Raw genomic sequence first — 18709 nt, forward strand, 5'->3', positions numbered from 1 at the left:
ACTAAATGATAAGTAACTTTATTAAATTCGAAAGTAAGTGACATTGAAACAAAATTGGACCAGCATGATGATGAGTTAAAACGACACGTATCAAATCAGTTGTGCAACATGAAGCTTCTATAAGTACACTACAAACAAATATGAATTCTACGCAGGTAAAGTTGCAAGAATTTGATTCTATGCTTAAGGATTTAAATGGGAAATGCATTACCATAGAGCAAAGCGATGTTTTTTGTACTAGTATGGTTAGAGACGTACTACAAACAGATGACAAATTACGTAATGTTACTAATAAACAGAGGCACACAGCATGCCAAACTGATACAAAATTAAATTCTAAAGTAAAGCATGTTGCTTTTAGTGAACACAATAAAAGCGAAAAATTTCATACAGATTCTTCTGGCTATGACACATCTGATGCTGAAGTGGAATGTGCAAGAGAAAAACTATCCAAATTGTGCAAGGGCAAATCTGCTCACACTAAAGGTAGAGATAAATTTGGTAATACTTCCACTTCACAGGGCAAGAATAGATATGCATTGCGGCGTTGTGTTTCAGAAAGTACTGAATTTACTAATAACAATCCTACTGTTGACAAAAGCTATTGTACAGTGGGATTTATTTAAACTCCCGGAAGGCGGGGAGTGAAGCTTCTCCTTCTCCAGATAGCTGTGTGGGTGTGGCTGGGGACGAGCCTGATCAGGTGGTTCTACCTGCTTGTTACGTCATATCGCACAGGCAGCTCAAGCTCCCGGCTATGGTTGGAAGGAAAGAAAGTAAGCGACGATTCACATGCATGGACCGTGACGCCTGCACATTTTGGTAATAGACATATACTTGAGAGCCAATATTCGAATACAGATACTACATTTACAGCACTTTCGATTTCCTTTCTGATTAAAAATTTAGAAGCGACTGCGAAATAGTGAGTGTGCCAGCACAGAGCCAACTCACCAGTCTTCACGAGTTTTGAAACTCATATACGCTTGAAGTTTTTTCTTAACGCATTTTTGTTATTTAGCGTCGCTCTGTGTCACTTTTAGTCAATCGCGGCGATTAGGGTGAGTAATGATTAGAACAGACACTCACAAAGAACACCCATGCCCAGGTTCTAAACAGGGAACTTCGGTGTGTGACTGCGTCAACCAATTAACACACTAGACCGCCTATTCGTATGGCCGATATAAGTTATATATGTGTATATTTTAAAACTGGCTGGCGTGTAAAAAAAGCATGAAAATTATACATTTACTTGTATTTTAGTTTCCCCTTAATTGTCGTCCACATACGAATTAGACAATAGTGAGTTTCTCAATTTCGAATCTTTTCCCCTCCCCCCCAACCAATCTATTATTTTTTGAGAGATTAGAATTACATTAACACAGAATATTTACTTAGTATTCTTGATATATGCCCACCCGAAAATATTTCTTTATTTGAGAGATTTATTTTCGATCTGCGCAGTGTTTTGTGGAGAAGGATCGAGAAATTATTCAAACTGGTAAAACAATTCGAAATTATAACTTCACTCTGAAATAATCGTGTTTCCAAAAGCACGCGCATTTAAGTAGTGATTGCTTGCTTGCTGTAAAACACACACACGAACGAAAAGGGGATACGATCGATTTACTAAAATAATTAAACAAGTCTGTGTTAGGTGGTTGGATATGAATTTGTTGATTTGCATTATTTCATAAGTCATAACAATGAACTGAAAAAAGTATCTAAGATAATGGTAGTGATTTTTTTTATTCATGAAGGTCTAAGCTACAGTTTTGTTAATTTTTTTCCGGGGAAGGGTATAAACATCTCAATATCATCGGACTATATTTCCACGCGTTTAGCTGAAATTGATCTCCTGGAGAGGGAACTACTGTAGTAGGCAACTTTTCTGAGCTCTTACATTACATAAGACACTGTGTCAATAAATGTGCCCTAAACCTACATGCGGAGTCATATATTAATTTACAGTGGTGGGTGAAAAATAATGAATATTAATGTTTTTAAACACTTCTATACTTCGCAAGCATTTATACATTGTAAATTGCGTTAACTTATGTATTTTTAGCTAATGTGTTCGTGCTCTTTAGATATGTTTATATAAATCGTTGGCTCAAATGTAGCAGTCGACATACAGTGGCGCCACTTACGGAAAAAGATAAAACTAGACAACCCCAGGGGAACGTATGAAGGGTCAGAATAACCTGAACCTATTGGAACCAACTTCTCTTTTAACGTGGACTTGTTATAAATATAAAATTGTAGCCTTACTTAAGTTGGTGATTCATACATAATGCTGTAGTTTACCCATATATATTAGGACGGATTGTATGAATGAAAAATTCCACTAATATTATTATTAATAATACACCAATATTGAAGAGACCTTTGTTACTTCTACGTGATGCCGTATACAAGTGAGGTGACAAAGGGTCGAATGTTCGGAATGCCGGAATGTGGCCTGTCAGTAGAAGATATCGCTATGGATGTCGGCAGAGACCCATCTTGTGTTAAATATTGGATTATAATATGAAGAGGAGGGTGAAGATGGTTTGAAAACTTTCAGAAAATCAGGCCAAAACGAAAAACTACCATGGAATAAGATGCGGAAATATTAAATATGAATAGAATGAATCCATTTCTACCAGCATCAAAAATTTGTCAAGATCTGACCCTGCCATGCGCAGCATCAACTGTCCGGAGGCGTCTTCATTCGGCAGGTGTTCACAGCCGAAAGCCAGCAAGAAAAGAAATGTTGACAACCTATCACAGAAATGAAAGAATTGGATTTGCTCCAGAATATAAACCTGTAGAATTCTGGGACACAGTTATATGGAGTGACGAAAAGGTGTTCAGTTCAGATCAACTGGGTCAACTCAAGGTGTGGCGACCAAAAAATACTCGTTACGTTCCACAACATGTTTTGGTGCAAAAAAGAAGCGGAAAGGTGAGTGCTGCATTTTGGACCTGGATGAGCAGTGCAACTATGCGTGAATTGATAGAAATTTCACCCAGAATGAATTCACAGGAGTACGTTTCAGTGTTAGAGAAATGTATGCTTCATACTGTCCGCACAGTATACCCAGCTGAGGAGATGCCCATCATTAATTTTGTCCACGACAATAGCAGTGTCCACACATCTCATGTAACCAAGCATTGGCTTTTAAGTCACCAGGAAATTTCAACTTTACAATGGCCACCAAAATCACCTGACCTAAATCCTATCGAGCACATCTAGTCGATGGTTGTAAGGGAGTGGGAACCACGGCAAGAACAGAGAAGAGAAGAGTTGGTTGCCCATGTTCAGGACGTGTGGAAGACAGTTCAAAACCGACCATGAATTTGTCAGAGACTAGTTCAGTCTGCTGCTAAGAGACTTAATGAGGTTATATAGATTGTGACGGATGGTGGACACATTATTAAATAGTATTGTAAACAGAAATATTAGTGTAGAAAGCAACGAAAAGTTCCTCTTGCAATTGTAATTTTCTATGTAAAGGGTGTGATTTAATGACAATAGTAGTTTGTAGAATAATGTGCAATAATTATTTGGTGAATAAGAGAAAGAATAGGAACAATACAAAATAAAGAAACTTTATGACAAAAACATGTTTTAATAATGTTTTCATATTCTACTACTTAGTCCAAGTTCAAAATGGATCCACGAGTTTTAAAAAAATGAATTAGGAAGATTTTGATGTAACAAGTTACAAAAACGCATTACATGATTAAAATTTTGCTATTACTTTCAAAAGTTTTTCTTAAACTAGGTGCGTAAAAGTTAATTACAAAATAAAATAACTATTAAATGTAACGGACTTTCATTCGTGTAGTGGCTCGAATAGAAGTTTCTCTGAAGGCAATAATAATAATAATAATAATAATAATAATAATAATAAGAGCTTAGTCGTCGGCTCCCGTGGCGGAGTGGTTAGCACATCGCCCTACAACGCCAGGGGTCCCGGGTTCCCCGGCGGTGGGGAAGAGGGATTTTTTTCCACCTGTTCAATCGGCTCCAGCACTCACTTAAAGTGGACACCTGGAGGAAACTCTGGGAGGTAAAGGCGGCCAGGGGCGTGGTGCTGTTTACACCACGCACACCTTAGGCTGGGATCAAGAAAGTTGATTGATTGATTGATTTTGTGTTTTAAGTCCACTTTATGCACAGTAAGGCTAATCGAGATTAGACCTACAGTTTAAAGTGGGATCCGAACCACTTGTGCCTCCACCGGGTATCAAACCCGGGACCCCTTGATTACATGGCGACGAAGATACCACTGCGTCATCGGGGAGGCCCACAGGGGATCACGAAAGTGTGGGGCCCTAACTCCACACCTCCTGTACGCCTTAATCATGCCGTGGAGCATTTTACTTTTTAAAACTTTTTAAATAATAATAATAAATCTAATAAAAAGAAAGTTAATTAGTTATAATGATATCTATTATTGTTATTAATATTACATTATTACATTTTATGTCACGGACTCACCACCTCTAATAAAATTCATGACGACGGCCATGCATGCCAATCGTATGAGCTAAGATTTCGTTACTGTGGGTTTAAAGTCTGCCGTCATGAAACACTGCAACTCATTTCTCTCATTCACAATACGCAACCGAACATTTGAAGTATCTAGCAGCTAAGACAGTCTTAGTGTTATCGTGTTCGCAAAATTAACGCTCCTCGCCAAAATTTCTAAATTGGAGCATGAAACAAAATCAACACATTATTACGTTTTTTAATGTAGATCTACGATGGCGAAGAGAAAGCTGAAGAATATTGTTTCCATATTAGTTCTCAGCAATAAACTTACTGTCAAGTGTAGATAAACAGTTGCCTACGTTACAATTTCAAAATGGAAATATTGTCCACAGAGACTTGCGCATCGTGTTGATCACAATGTAATCAAATATTTTTGTATTTCGCCTCTAGCAAAGTTGCTGCGGCTGTTGGATGGGTTTTGATTATACACACGTTTAATGTATATTTTCCCAACTGTTTTAACTATTTATAATAAAATATACGAGGGGAATAATGGAAGTTGACATGCGGTTCACATGTTGCAGCTAGATCCTCCCCAGTGTAGCAAAACTAAGGAGCTCCGACGTCTAGCCTCGATTAGCCTATATTTGCACAAAGTGGACTTGAAACTAGGCTTGTCAACCCTCTCGGAATGACCGGGAGACTCCTGGAACCGAACTCACTCTCCCGGTCTCCTGAACAAATTTTGTTATCTCCCGGCATGACAAGATTGAGTATTATTTTCATTACTATCATTTTTCTTCTTTACATTTGGTATGCACTAACAGAGTGAAGAGACTTGTTATTGCAAAGGAAATAATTAAACTTCAAAATATTATTTCGAACGTTCATGAAAAATAAGTCCTTATTTATCTGAGTGAGAGGAGGGAGAGATAGAAAATTTAAACATATTGTTGCCCAAAGCGTTTACACAATAGGTGCAGAAAACGAAGAGAAAGGCATTGTCTCTAGACTTCCTTATTTCCCTGCACCCAATTTTGGTTCATTATTCAGAATTAGTTCGTTATGGCACAGTGGGGTTATCAGTGTTATGTTCTTGTCATTACCAGTTTGAGATCGTGAGAAAAGGGAATAAAGTATTACTACACTGCAATTCAATAATGCGTAGAATAGTTCTTTCGATTGGTTAAAAGAGTCAGTTTGAAAGGGAATGTATAGGCCCTATAAGTGTAAGATTGTAGAGTATATTAATTTTGATCTGTTTACTTACAAGTTGTGGTTGCTCTGTTGCTTTGATAAAATTTTGTATTCCAAATAGAATAGGTTGAGAAATCCTGGAGGGGTTTCCCCCCACCAACTATCTTGGCCTCAAAAATCCCCCACCAAACATTTTCGGCGGGAGAGTTTTTGTTACAACAAACAAAAGATAAGCAATTAATTTTAATTTCAACTATACTCTGCTAAGAAAAATATTGAATACCTAGACAAATTAGTGTAGTTGTGAGTGTTCAATGCTTTTTCTCTCTCAAGAGATCACTAACAAATCTACATCAATACGCACAACAAAAGTAAAACAAGAATGCAAAACAATTATAACTATGAAATCTAATTGATATATATTAACATAAAGCAAAAACTTAATAAAAACTTACACGTAATAAAACCACTTAAACTATTTCATAATTTATTAACATCTTTAACCAGTTAGTAAAGGACGTAGTTTGCTACTTTATAATATCTGATATATTTAAAAGTAACAAATTTATTTATTTTTGGATAATTAATAATATATTTTTTTATTTAGTAATTTATTTTTACCTTTAATAACATTATGAATATGTATATCGTATAATTTATATGTATGTTTGTGGGGAGGGGGGTTTGTAGATTAAGATCTTTCTACCCTCCCCCCAACAGTCTTAAATGATTTCGGACCCTGCAATAGAAAGTCCACAAACAGGCAACAGCTAACATTCAGGGCCTTAATCTTCCAGAACATTTTAATCTAAAGCGTTCGAAAGCTGCAAATAAATCTCCCGGAACTTTATTTTTTGAAGTTGGCAAGGCTAATTGAGGGTCAAATTCCTGTTACAGCTTCCGTCCTCTTCTCTTAGCAAATACTTTTAATAATAACTGGATTGAGCAGTCATTAAAGATTCCTTTCTAAACACGAAATATTTTGATTTTCCTTTGTGCTATACCAATGAACTATCAAGGCATATAAGCTGACATGGCATCAAAATGTGTTTTTCAGAGGATTCAAACTCACGATCTAAAGCCTTCCTGCTCTTCAAATATACATGTGCATTTTGCAGTGCTGCCATTAAAAGCAACAAACACATAGGCGTTTATTTCGCTGTATACCTCCATCTATCTCTCCCCCTCCCTCCACGAGAAACCGGTTCTGCAAATGTAGTTCGCCTGCTATTTCACGAGCGTCAAGTGGATGAAACCTTTCAACACAGACGTTACTTGGCTCGTACCCAGCGAACAACGTCCTACCTGTCTGGAAGGACAGAGTTTTCCTCCCCACCGTCCGGAAATACAAATGGATCTCGCGTACATGTTCATTAAATAACCATTCATGTCTTTCTTCGTTGGACAGATCTTTAATGTATGATAATAAGCTTGTACAGTCACGGACACTGCCGGGAAATAGTGAATACATTGACTTTCAGTGGAATTGAATCCTTACAACCGAGCAGTGCCCGTGACTGTACTACTTGTGACGTTGAAAATAATGCACCTAGTCTTTTATGTGCTACAGACACATTGAAGCCAATTTATTCCTCATCTAATAGAAATTCCATACCTTCTAGAATTCACATTCCTTGTGATAACAAAGTCAATTTCACAGGTCTTGAAACTTCAGTATGAGGTTGTCAACGTCAAAGTACATGTCATTCTTTAACCCATGACGTAAATGTAAATCATAGTCGTTGTACTAAGCAAACTGTATTAATAATCCTATGTGGCTGAATAATGATTGTACATTGAATTCTTCTAATCAGCCTGATACATGCTGTAATAGGTTTTCACGTGTCAGTGAACTCAGTCAACTGCCACATTTTGGAGGAGATGTTTCAAAACAGTCTGCTAGAGAATTTATCGAACAACTAAGTACAATGTTAAACTTAATTGGTGTTCCTTTCAAGTATACATTATGTATAATTCGTAAGTGTTTTTATAATGTGTGCGCTTACTGGTTCAACAGTGAAAAGAAAAGTTTCACTTCTTATGATGACTTTGTACATACATTTTTGATCAATGTGCTTCTAATGAGTTATTAGAAAGTCAGTTGACATTGTTACGATCTAGAAAATACAGCCCAAGTAGAGTTATTTGTGATATTACTGGCGCGATAAATGATGAGCCCCCCTCAGGCAGATTTGGCTACACTTAAAACTAGCTCAAGATGTGCATATGAGCTTATTGCTCAAGTGTGGTACTCTGTCTAACCCATGATTTTTGTAAAAATGCCCTCGGGAATTTCCCGTGAAATGATGAGCCCCCTCAGATTGATTTGCCTACACTTACAAAAGCCACATCTGTGAGATTGTTGTCCATAAGCTTGTCAAAAATATGCCCTTCTTGATATTGTTATGGCCACACTTAAAACTAAGCCAAAAATGCTCATAAGAGCAACCCACACCCACACATATCTACTTCCGGTCCACTTCCGGTCCACTTCCGGTTTAAGTTCAATTGAACACCAGGCCCAACTTGCATATCTAGTACTAAGACAATGCATTGTGCAGAGGCTTTCTAGAATTGCTCTGTGACTCTCTCATTTCTTACATCATAAACATATGATTTTTCACCTATAAGAATAACACTACATATGGTGTCATCAGGGAGTGTATCACGGAATTCACAGATAATTTTAATGTTTGTCCTGTCATTAACCACAACTTGTTTTCTTTTTGAGGTGTTGATGACAAACATGGGTCTCTGTGCTTTGAATTCATCTGGTGTGTAATACATGTCGGTATTCCCGGTTGTGACCCTTTTGTATGCTGTAAATGCTTCATATAATTTGAGGAAATCATCCTTGGACATGTTTAAATTATAATTTTCTCTAGGAAACACCTCATTTCTGCCATTCTTAAGATATAGGTTCTTGATGTTGCAGCTATCAAACTTACTTGAATTTTTTTCCGGATTATTGTGTCTTCCAGTCTGAAACTGTACCACCACAAAATCTGGCATGTCATATTGTATACTGGAGAATGAGTTTGTAGCATCATATTCATAATAGCTTCCAGTTGCAGGCTTCTGCACACATTGATATGTATAAAATTGTAAAGGCACCTGTGGATTTTTTAGGATATCTGCTTTGTATTTAAGAGCATAACTGGCTTCATATTCAGCAACTGGAATTCTTAGTTCCATAGTCTGAATAATGCACTTGCCTTCATCAGGTAGGGTATTAGGCAGAGCTTCCCCAGTAGAATTTAATGTACTGTACCTCATCAAAGCATTATTATCATTGGCAGCTCTTCTAAATGTGATTCTTAAACCACCCTTCCACATAATATCTTTGTAATCTGAGAAGAATCCTGGCAACAGGCGCATGGGGAACAGCACTGTGTGGCTTTTAGATATAATTTTATCACCAGCCTCAAATCCACCTATTTTGTAGTATGAGGCCTCGGTCTTGGATAATTTTAGTGTGGCCAAAGCTGTAGAAGTAATACCAGGGTAATCTACTCTGTTTATAACAACACCATGTTTTCTGATCTCAATTTCAGAGAACAGATGTGGCACAAAATTGTCTACCAATCTTATATTTGAATTTGCAGGATAATCTGTACCATCGAGCTTTACAACATCAAACTTGATATATAGATCTGCTCTGTGGGGGTGTATAAAGCCATCTCCTACATCAAGATCAACCTCAATCTCTGTGTTGGGTTGATTTAAATTTGCAAAGGTCCTCCTGTTTGGGGGGAATGATTGTAGCGCATAACTCTCAATATTTTCCATTTTTTTGTATGTATTTTTATTTAAATATTAATTTCTATGATTGCAGTTGTTGTGGCTCCAGCAAAATCAACTAATTCTTCTTTTTCATTAGTGACCATCAACTCAATGTAATCTATTCTACTATGGCACACAGGAAAATATAATGTTGGTGATGGAGTATAGATGATAGGCTCCATAAATTCAGAGTTAGGTTTGAATGTTGCAATGATGCCAGTTTGTTTGTGAGTGCCTATGCCATCTGATTTGGTGATCATACCCTCGGCCACATTACAGTGAATATTTAGAGTTTCTATGGCTAAGAATTTAGGTATATTAATAGCAGTGTGTTTGATGGCTGGTTCAAGTTTTGTGTTGTTCTCAAAGCCTAACAACTCTCCTATATTACCCAGATCCACTGATTCTGTAGCAGACACAATCTCTACTCTGTGAGTGACAGAATTTTGAGTTAACACTATACCTCTTGGTAATTGAGCATTTAGAGTAGATAGATTATATTGCCGTGGAGTGATAACAATTTTTTGATCACCAACTGCAATTGTGTTGTTGTGGTGTGTAATATTAGGGATCAAGTACATGCCATAAAATGCTCTGAGAGCTATTGTTTTGGGATACACTATATCATCATGTAATCTAAGTTTCAATATTGAATTTTGGCTGGTGAGATGGAATACTCCCCTGGTGCTTCAGATACCACAGGGCCTTTTGAAAATCTTCAATTGATGGTTTATTTATTTGAAACAGATATCTAAGAACAGATAAACACAGATGTCCACAATTAACATCTTTGAAATTTTGAACACGGGCATTATTGTAATAAAGATTAGTTGATTTTAGATATTTTGCTAAATTTTCACGTGGAACACCTCCAAATGAATCAAACACAAATGCCTCATTTTTTAAAATATTTAAGATAACAAATCCAGTGAGTACCCTGATTTTTGTACTTATCCAAATTAACTATGCCACACTCTTTGTTGAGTGGTTGTTCTGGTAAAGAATCAGACATGTACACACCTCTAAAATTTTTGATGCCCAGTGGCTTGATTAAAGCTTCAATATCTTGATTTGTAAGCGGCTCTTGTTTTTTTTAAACTTATTCATGACTTTCTTAAGACCTTTGCCTTGTTTTTCCATGGCCAGATTATGTCGATTCAATTCATCTAATTCTGCCATATTCTTCTTGGCATGTATTACTGTTTTTGCTATAGCAGCTGATCCCCCAGCCAAGCTGCCAACTACACCAAGTTCTGCTAAGATAGCAGGGATACTAAATATAAAGCCACCTATATGTGATTTTTTTCTAGATTGCTGTATTTTTTTTAATTGAGGGGTACTAAGTAATAATTTCATACCATGGCCCTTGGCAAGACAAGAATTTTTTTTTCTTGCTCTGCTTTTTGGTTAAAAGACTATCAATAGTTTTAAGAGATTTAAGACCTGCATAAGGTATCTGATACATAACACCCTTGGCCTTCATCCTAGTTTTATTATATATATATATATATATTCTGGGATTACATAGCTTAATTAAGAAGCTTAAATTTATTTAATTTATCACAACCCCCACCCCAGTTTTTGTTTGGTGTTCATAGCTATGGTGGTCCCCAATGCTGCTATTCTCTCACTTAAAGAAGAATCTTTGCTTACAAATCTACCAAATGCAGCCTCTTCTAATTTCTTGTCTGCAACATGTCGCCTGTCAAGATCAGTATGCGTTGTATGCTATGTCATGGTCTCTACAAACAGCATCTAGAGGATTAACACCAGGGTCACCTCTGTTTAATCTATGATCTAGTTTTGTACCGGGACCACAATACTGATAACCTGGAATGTGTAGTTCAAATGGCAGCTTGTTTATGATGTCATTAACCAGCCCCCGACCCTCAGAGATATTCTAAAATTTAGGGGGTAGAGTATTAATTATTTTTATAAGATATTCAATCCCCTTAGTGTCATTCACTATAAAATTAGACAACTTGGTGCTTATCATGTCCATAATTCCAAACTTTTCATTGTAAAAATTGTGGTTGCCAGCATTTTCTTCCCCAGCTATCACCAGCAACCTATCTACAAGTTTCCTGACATCATCAACCCACACAAATTCTTTAGGCAGGGTGTTGTAATGTTTGATTCCACTACCAGTCTTGATCTGTGACCATATGGGCTTGATTAAATTGTTGTATTTTGCTCCACTGCTAGACTTGACTCCTTTTTGTGTGGGATCATTGTTCTGGTATAGAGCATCTGATTTTATTAATATTTCTTTGTAGTGCTCATAGTCTTGATCTGTATAGCTGCCAGGTCTCTTCCTAGTCATCAGTTCCCACAATCCAGGTGTTCTAGGATACTTAAAAAAACACCTCTTTCTCCAAGATGAGATTCTGAATATACAATTAGATCATCTCCCATAAATGTTACTCTAAAATTGCCAATTCTATGTATGATGCTACCATCACGCTCTGTGTCAGCATATAAACCAAAAACCTCATCTTTGTTGTCTTTAGGTGTGCTTAAATATTTTTGAGCAAGAAGACCCAATTCAATAGGATCCTGAGTAGCTTCAATTCTTCGAGGAGGAACAGGACTAGGTGTATGAATACTAGAAAGTGGGGTGATTGGATAATCTAATATGTTCCTAGCAGCTACAGGTACAAGCTCTGTGATCAAATTTTGATTTTGCTCTGTAACAGTTTTGATATTTTTACCTAATTCACTAATAGCATCAATAATAGGTTGTTCTGTTTGCTTGTGCTGTTCATAGATTCCTCGGTTCTCTGATTTCCATCCCTTAAATCTTTTTACAAGATAATCTCTTAATTTAAGATCATCAATGATTGGCCTTTTCATGGTTATTTATATATGTTTCAATGTCTAAAAAATTGTTGATTTTATTTCTGTATTTGCCACTATTGGGTTTCCTTGTCATATCAATTGTGACAAACCCATAGCTGTCCTGGTTCCAGCACCTACTGCAAAACTTGGAAAAATGATTGTAGCTCAAGTCCCCACCTACATATTCATCATGTATGTGTTTGAGGTTGGTATGATCTTGATGAAACACACATATAAAATTGTTGTTGCCTCGGATCAGCTGCTTCGGTATTTTTGAAAAAGTCTGAGCCAGGTAGAAGCAATCTATGTTTTTGTGCCGGCCCTGTGTAAAGAAATTTCTAACATTGTTTTGATTATCAAGTATAATGTCATCAAACACAACAACAGAATTACCGAGACATTCATGGAGTGGCTTAACATCTGGTTCAAAAGTGGCTATATCCAGTCCATCATATAGCTTCATCAGCTGCTGATATTTTAATTGTTCCAAGCTCTTAGAGAAGAGATACAAGTGCCTGTTTTTCCAGTCTAACCAGTTGGGTGCCAATAAAAAAATATCAATCATTAGTGTAGTTTTACCACAAGCCGATGGCCCAACAATAAGACATCTAATATTATCAGGCAGCAGCTTGCCATTTCTCTTAATCTGCTGTTCAGCCTCTGGCAATCTCTTTATAACATCCCAGGTGTTCATAGTATCACTTTGTCTGCATCGATCCAGCTGTGTTCTGGGAGTCCTTGCCATTTGACCAGTATTTTATTGCCTTTTCTGCGGATGATATTTTCTATGAGATATGTGTCAGGCTGTTTAGTTTTGTTGAGTTCTTCTTCATAGAACCTGCCTTTGAGAATTTCTCCTTGGTGATCTTTTATTATATATGTGTTAGGGGTCCCAGGTTTAACTTGAACCACTGTAAATAATTCAGTGCTCCAGTTTCTGGTAAAGCCTCTTTTGAATATGTGCTTATATTTGCTGATTCTTACTTGATCACCTACCTTGTACTTGGCTTTTCTTGTTGTTGGCTGGTATCTAGGATAATAAACAGTACTGATCAATTTTTGCTCATCAGATGAAGTTACCTCAGAGGGCTTCATGTTGATTGTGGAATGGACCGAGTTGTTTTATCTATCTAAAAGTTCTGGTAGGATACTGAGCCATTTATAATTACCTTGAAGGGTAAATTGTTTATACATATGAATTTTAGGGTTTTGTTGAATCTTTCTACAATAGAGGCCTTGAGATCACTGTAACTCGAGTAATGTTGTATTGACTGGCTTTTAATAAATTGTTGGAACACCGAATTATAGAATTCTCTGCCATTATCTGTTTGTAGATAGCGCGGTGATCTTCCACTCTGATTGATGATTGTCCTGAAGGCTTCTGTAACACATTCTCCAGTCTTGGATTTGAGTGGCACAGCCCAGGCATATTTTGAAAATGTGTCTATGACAGTGAGTAGATACTTGTAGCCCTTGTTGATCTTGTCTAAGTTTTTCAGCTGTCCACTTGCCATCTCAACCAAGTCACACTGCCATAAATCATCTATGCCTTTTGTAACCACTGGCAGTCTCTTATAATTATGTCTGGCTTGTCTGTGTAATTCATCAACAATAATTTGTCTAGACATGGTATGTAAACAAGAATATTGCCACTATGGGATGTTCAGCAGCTGATACTACAGGATTTTCTAAATATAATTTGTCTCCTATTTGTATATTAAATTCAAGAGAACCATCATCTTCAGCATAAGATGTTTCTAATGTATTGGGGTCTGTAAAATCCTCTAACTCTACACTGGTGACCTTTGCTGTGTTGTCAGCATTTGTTATTGATAAAGAAGGGTAGTGGTGTGCCTGTGGTTGTAGCCAATATTTAATCTTGATTGGTCTGAGTGTGCCCCCAACAAAAAAAACTGGTAATAAAATTGTGCAGGGGACAGCATATATATTTTGCCACCTGGTGTAAATCATATTCTTTGTTGGGGATACTGTACAATTCAAGAATTAATGTATGTTTAGGATTCTCGATTAGGCCAGTTATTTCTTTTTCTGCTGTAAGCAATCTACTCATTACAGATTCAAGGTGCTCATTGATAGTCCTAACAATCTCATCGTGGCCTGGTTTGATTCTTATGTCCACAGCAAGTTTCTTGTATTGTTGGACAATCTCTTGAAGCTGGGTGGCAAAAACAGACAGAGCATTTGCTTGGTTGGATTCCATGGTCCCTAGCTGTTGCTTGATGTTGGCTACAATTTGCTGTAGATTTTCAACAACTGCCAATTTTGAATTTTGAGCAGTAAGATCATGGACTTGTCTTCTGATATCCTCAAACAAAGCATAAAGTTCATTAATATGTTGATTAGTTGGTAGAGTGGCCACTGTCTGAGTAAGTTGTTTGATCTCTGTCTGGATATTCTTGATATCTTCTGATTTCAATATGCGATTCACAGCTCTCTTAATATTTTTAAGTTCCTGTGATGTAGGCAGATGTGCTACAGTATTCTGCAAAGATTCAAGTGCCAATTTCACATCATTTAATTCAGAAGCATCAGCCACACTACGCATAGCATCTTGAAGCAGAGCTATGTCTGCCTGAGTAAGTGTTGATTGTTGTAAAATTTCAAGTTTTGTTTGGATATCATCGATCAAGTGATGAAAATGAGATAGCTCAGATTCAGTGTTGAGGTTTTCAAGTTTTGCGATCTGTTGCTGGACACTGACAAGGGTGTCTACAATACCAGGCAGGCGAGATTCTAGAGATTCTTGTACATTTGTCAGATCACTTTGCACTGCTGCTATTGTGCCCTCAAGATGGCTTATGGTACTTTGAATTTTTCCAAAATCTTCATATGTTTCAAGTTGCAGCTTGATGTTGGCAACACTACGAGTTATAGCACTCAAAGCATCAGAAGATGGCAAGTTGTTCATAAAATTTTCAAGTGTCTCAATTTTTTCTTTAACCTCGGCTATGGCATTGTTCAAGGGGTCCAGATTAGGTATCTGTAGTGATTGAATCTGTTCTTTTAGAGTGGAAATTACTAGATCAAAATCTTCTTGTGACTTTATGCTTTTGACAATTGTTTGGAGCTGTGTCTGGACATTATGAATCTGTTCTTCTAATTGTTGTTTCAATTGCTCAGAGTTGGTAGCCTGAGTCTTAAATTTGGCTTGAAGAGCTGCTACAGCTTCCTCTAAATTTTGAAAATTATCTAATGTAGCCAAGTCAGTATATTTTTGAAGCAGCAATTTGAGTTCTGAGTCAATTTTAAGAAGAGGGTCCATGCATTGTGATTGTAAATTTGTAATTTCTAATTGAAGACTGGCATTGAGTGTGGTTTGTAAAGCTTGTAAATCACTTCTTAATTTTTTGACTCTGACATCAAGCATCAGAATCTCATCACTGTGATCTTCATGCCTTGTATGGCCAAATATATCATTAGGCATGTTTGTTTTTATTTATTATAAAATATCTAATTCTTAATTCTATAAAAAAAGGTATAAGCTTGTCATAGGATCCTGGGACTTCAATATATAAGCAGTCACCAGCAGAAACAGTATATACAGTACCAGAAACCATGTTTGAGTGCTTAATCCTGTAAATATTTTTGCCTACTGAAACCTTGACATTAACCTCGGTGGTTGTAATAAATTGTGATTGACCACCTACAGGTAATTGGTAATAATTTAAATTATTGTTAAATATGTATAATATTTTACCTGTTTTATCATCAACATCCGTAAGTATGCTGTTCAGATGAATAATTAACAAACCACTTAGTTTAGATATCATAGATTGTATATCAGGAGAGGGTGCTGGTGTTGGCAGGTCCATAATAGCCTGTTTTTTGAACCCAAATAAGTTCATAGGCATGTTTATATATTTCAAATCATGTTCTGTGTTTGGGCATGATTACCACTTTTCAAATCACAATGACCCTATGATAGAGTATGCATGCCACATGACAAAATGCATCTCTTATCATCATGTGGGTCCAGAGGCATTTTTCTTACAACATTTGTAGTCAACAAGTGATCCACACTCTGGATTCTGCATTCTGATGTTCTGATTAAACTCTGGGTTTTGAGACAATTTTTGTAATCTCCAAATTCAAGCTCTTTGTCCACAGTTACTCTGCCAATGCCCTTGGCCTTTTTGGCAACAACATCACTACATGTTTCAAAGCTGTACATCTTGGCCCTTAACCCAGCAAATGTCACAATAACATCACCAAGTGTCTCATCTTTTAACTTGCCAGGCACCTTTTTGTTGTGGGGTTCAATCTTTGTATGTTCACTGGTATCAAAATATTCAAGCAATGCAGGCTGTGATATATCTTGATAAACATCTTCTGTCTGAATATCAAGAATAAAGCTATCTGTGTCCATGTACATCAGTTTTACACAATCACCATAAATAGGCTTCAGCACATCATAATAGAGCTCTAGCATGTGTAATTTGGCCAATTCCAATATCACAGCCCCTACATAAATAGGCTTATCAAACTTAATCTTTGTTTATTTCATGTTGAATAGAGCCATATTGTCATCATAAATTCTTCTGTAGTTGAAATTAGGCTTTGCTATCAATTTTTTTGCTCTGGCTGGGGTCAGTAATTAATTTAACATCAGTATGTTTTCTGACATTTTCTATGGTTTTGCCATACACTGAATTTATCATCAATTTAAACATGGTCTTATCAAATTGGCTCATTGCAGATGTTCGAAGCTCTGTGTTTGTATCAATATATGGCTTCAACCATCTTGAGTGCCTGAACCTTAAGACTTTGCCAACTTTGGTCACTTGAACACCATGCTTCATTAGGAACTGGAGGTTTTTGTAATATATGACATAATCCTGTTTTGGCTCTAGAGTCATCATGAGCTTCTTCTGTTTAGAGCCAGGTGAACACTTAACCTCAGGAATTGGGGGCAGATCAGAAAATGTGTTGTGTAAATCATCAGGAATTGTCAGATCAACTTCTAAGAACAGGCCATAGTTACTGTCATCAAAATCCTGAAGATCTTCAATACTGAAATCTTCAACCCACTCAAACCCTGCATATGGCAATTGATCCATCATAGCATAACCATACAGGCTGTAATACAGTATAGAATTTGATGGCAGTGCTTGATCATAATTGGGAATATACTTGTTATTTGCTCTGGCATATCTCTGAGAACATTGCACCATGCCTCCTCTTATACATTGCTCCATAAACAGATACATATCTTGATCTTGGATCAGATCCAATTGCATTTTAGTGTTTAAAAACATTGCAGACCATGCTAGGCCTGGAGCATTGTAGAAATACATTGGATCCAACTTATAATTTTCCATCGATGATTTTCTAAATGCCTGAAGTATATCAGCTAAGAGAGTCACATCAAGTTTTAAATATGCCTTATGATAATCACCAAATGTCTGGCATTTTAAGTTGTCCCACATCAACTGATCATGGTGATAATCATCATCAGTGATTCCAGATGCCCTGAGTTTGCTGTAAAATGCTTGTTGTGGTGGCAGAGAACACTCATCAAATTTAGAAAAATCTGTAACATAATCATATGGATATACACCCTTCCGCCTAATTAATTTCAGGTCTGATTTGGAAACAAAGCACATGTGATTTTGAATTGATCATCAGATAATTGACTGGCCAGTGTAGCCAGGCTAGCCGACAGAATTCTGTAGGAATCAAGAAATCTCAAGTGAATGGGAACACCATTAACTTTAATTATCTTGCTAATAGCAATATATTTCTCATTATTTTCTGCTAAAATATTTAAATTCTGCTTGTCAAACCCCTCGTACCTGATCAAATGATGAAAATCATAATTAGATGCAGCATGGAAAAATATAGGGACAAATCTTGGTCTCAGGATCTTAATATTACAGCTATTACACAGGGCCATTTTGAATTTACCATCTGTATGAGAATGGTGATGCACCTTGATATTTGTATCTGAAAATTCAGAATCACATACCGGGCATTTTTCTGCATTGTTGAAATCTTCAATCTGATCCTCTGTTAAAGGCATCATGGGTTTTGATTTTAATAAGACATTAGATGCTATGTCATGGCATTTATTTTCTATTCTATGTGCAAATTCTTTGATGGCATCTGGTCCCATGTATAAATATTCTTCACTAACAACACCATCCTGTACAATCACATAATAAAAACTAGAAGACTCATGTAACTGTTATGATGTAATTGAAGATTCATCAGGATCTGGGCTGCAGAATGCAAGGGGTTTGAGGTTTGATTCAAAATCACAGACTATATATGCTGGGTGTTCCAACAAGGCTTCAATTTTTTTTGAATTTGGCATTTTCATTTGGCTTAGGCATAACCATAAGAACAGGTTTATGGTTGCCACAGTATTTTAAATGTTCAATTAACTTG

Source organism: Lepisma saccharinum, chromosome 2 (genome assembly GCF_977018435.1).
Source record: "Lepisma saccharinum chromosome 2, izLepSacc3.1, whole genome shotgun sequence".
In the NCBI taxonomy this organism is placed as follows: domain Eukaryota; kingdom Metazoa; phylum Arthropoda; class Insecta; order Zygentoma; family Lepismatidae; genus Lepisma; species Lepisma saccharinum.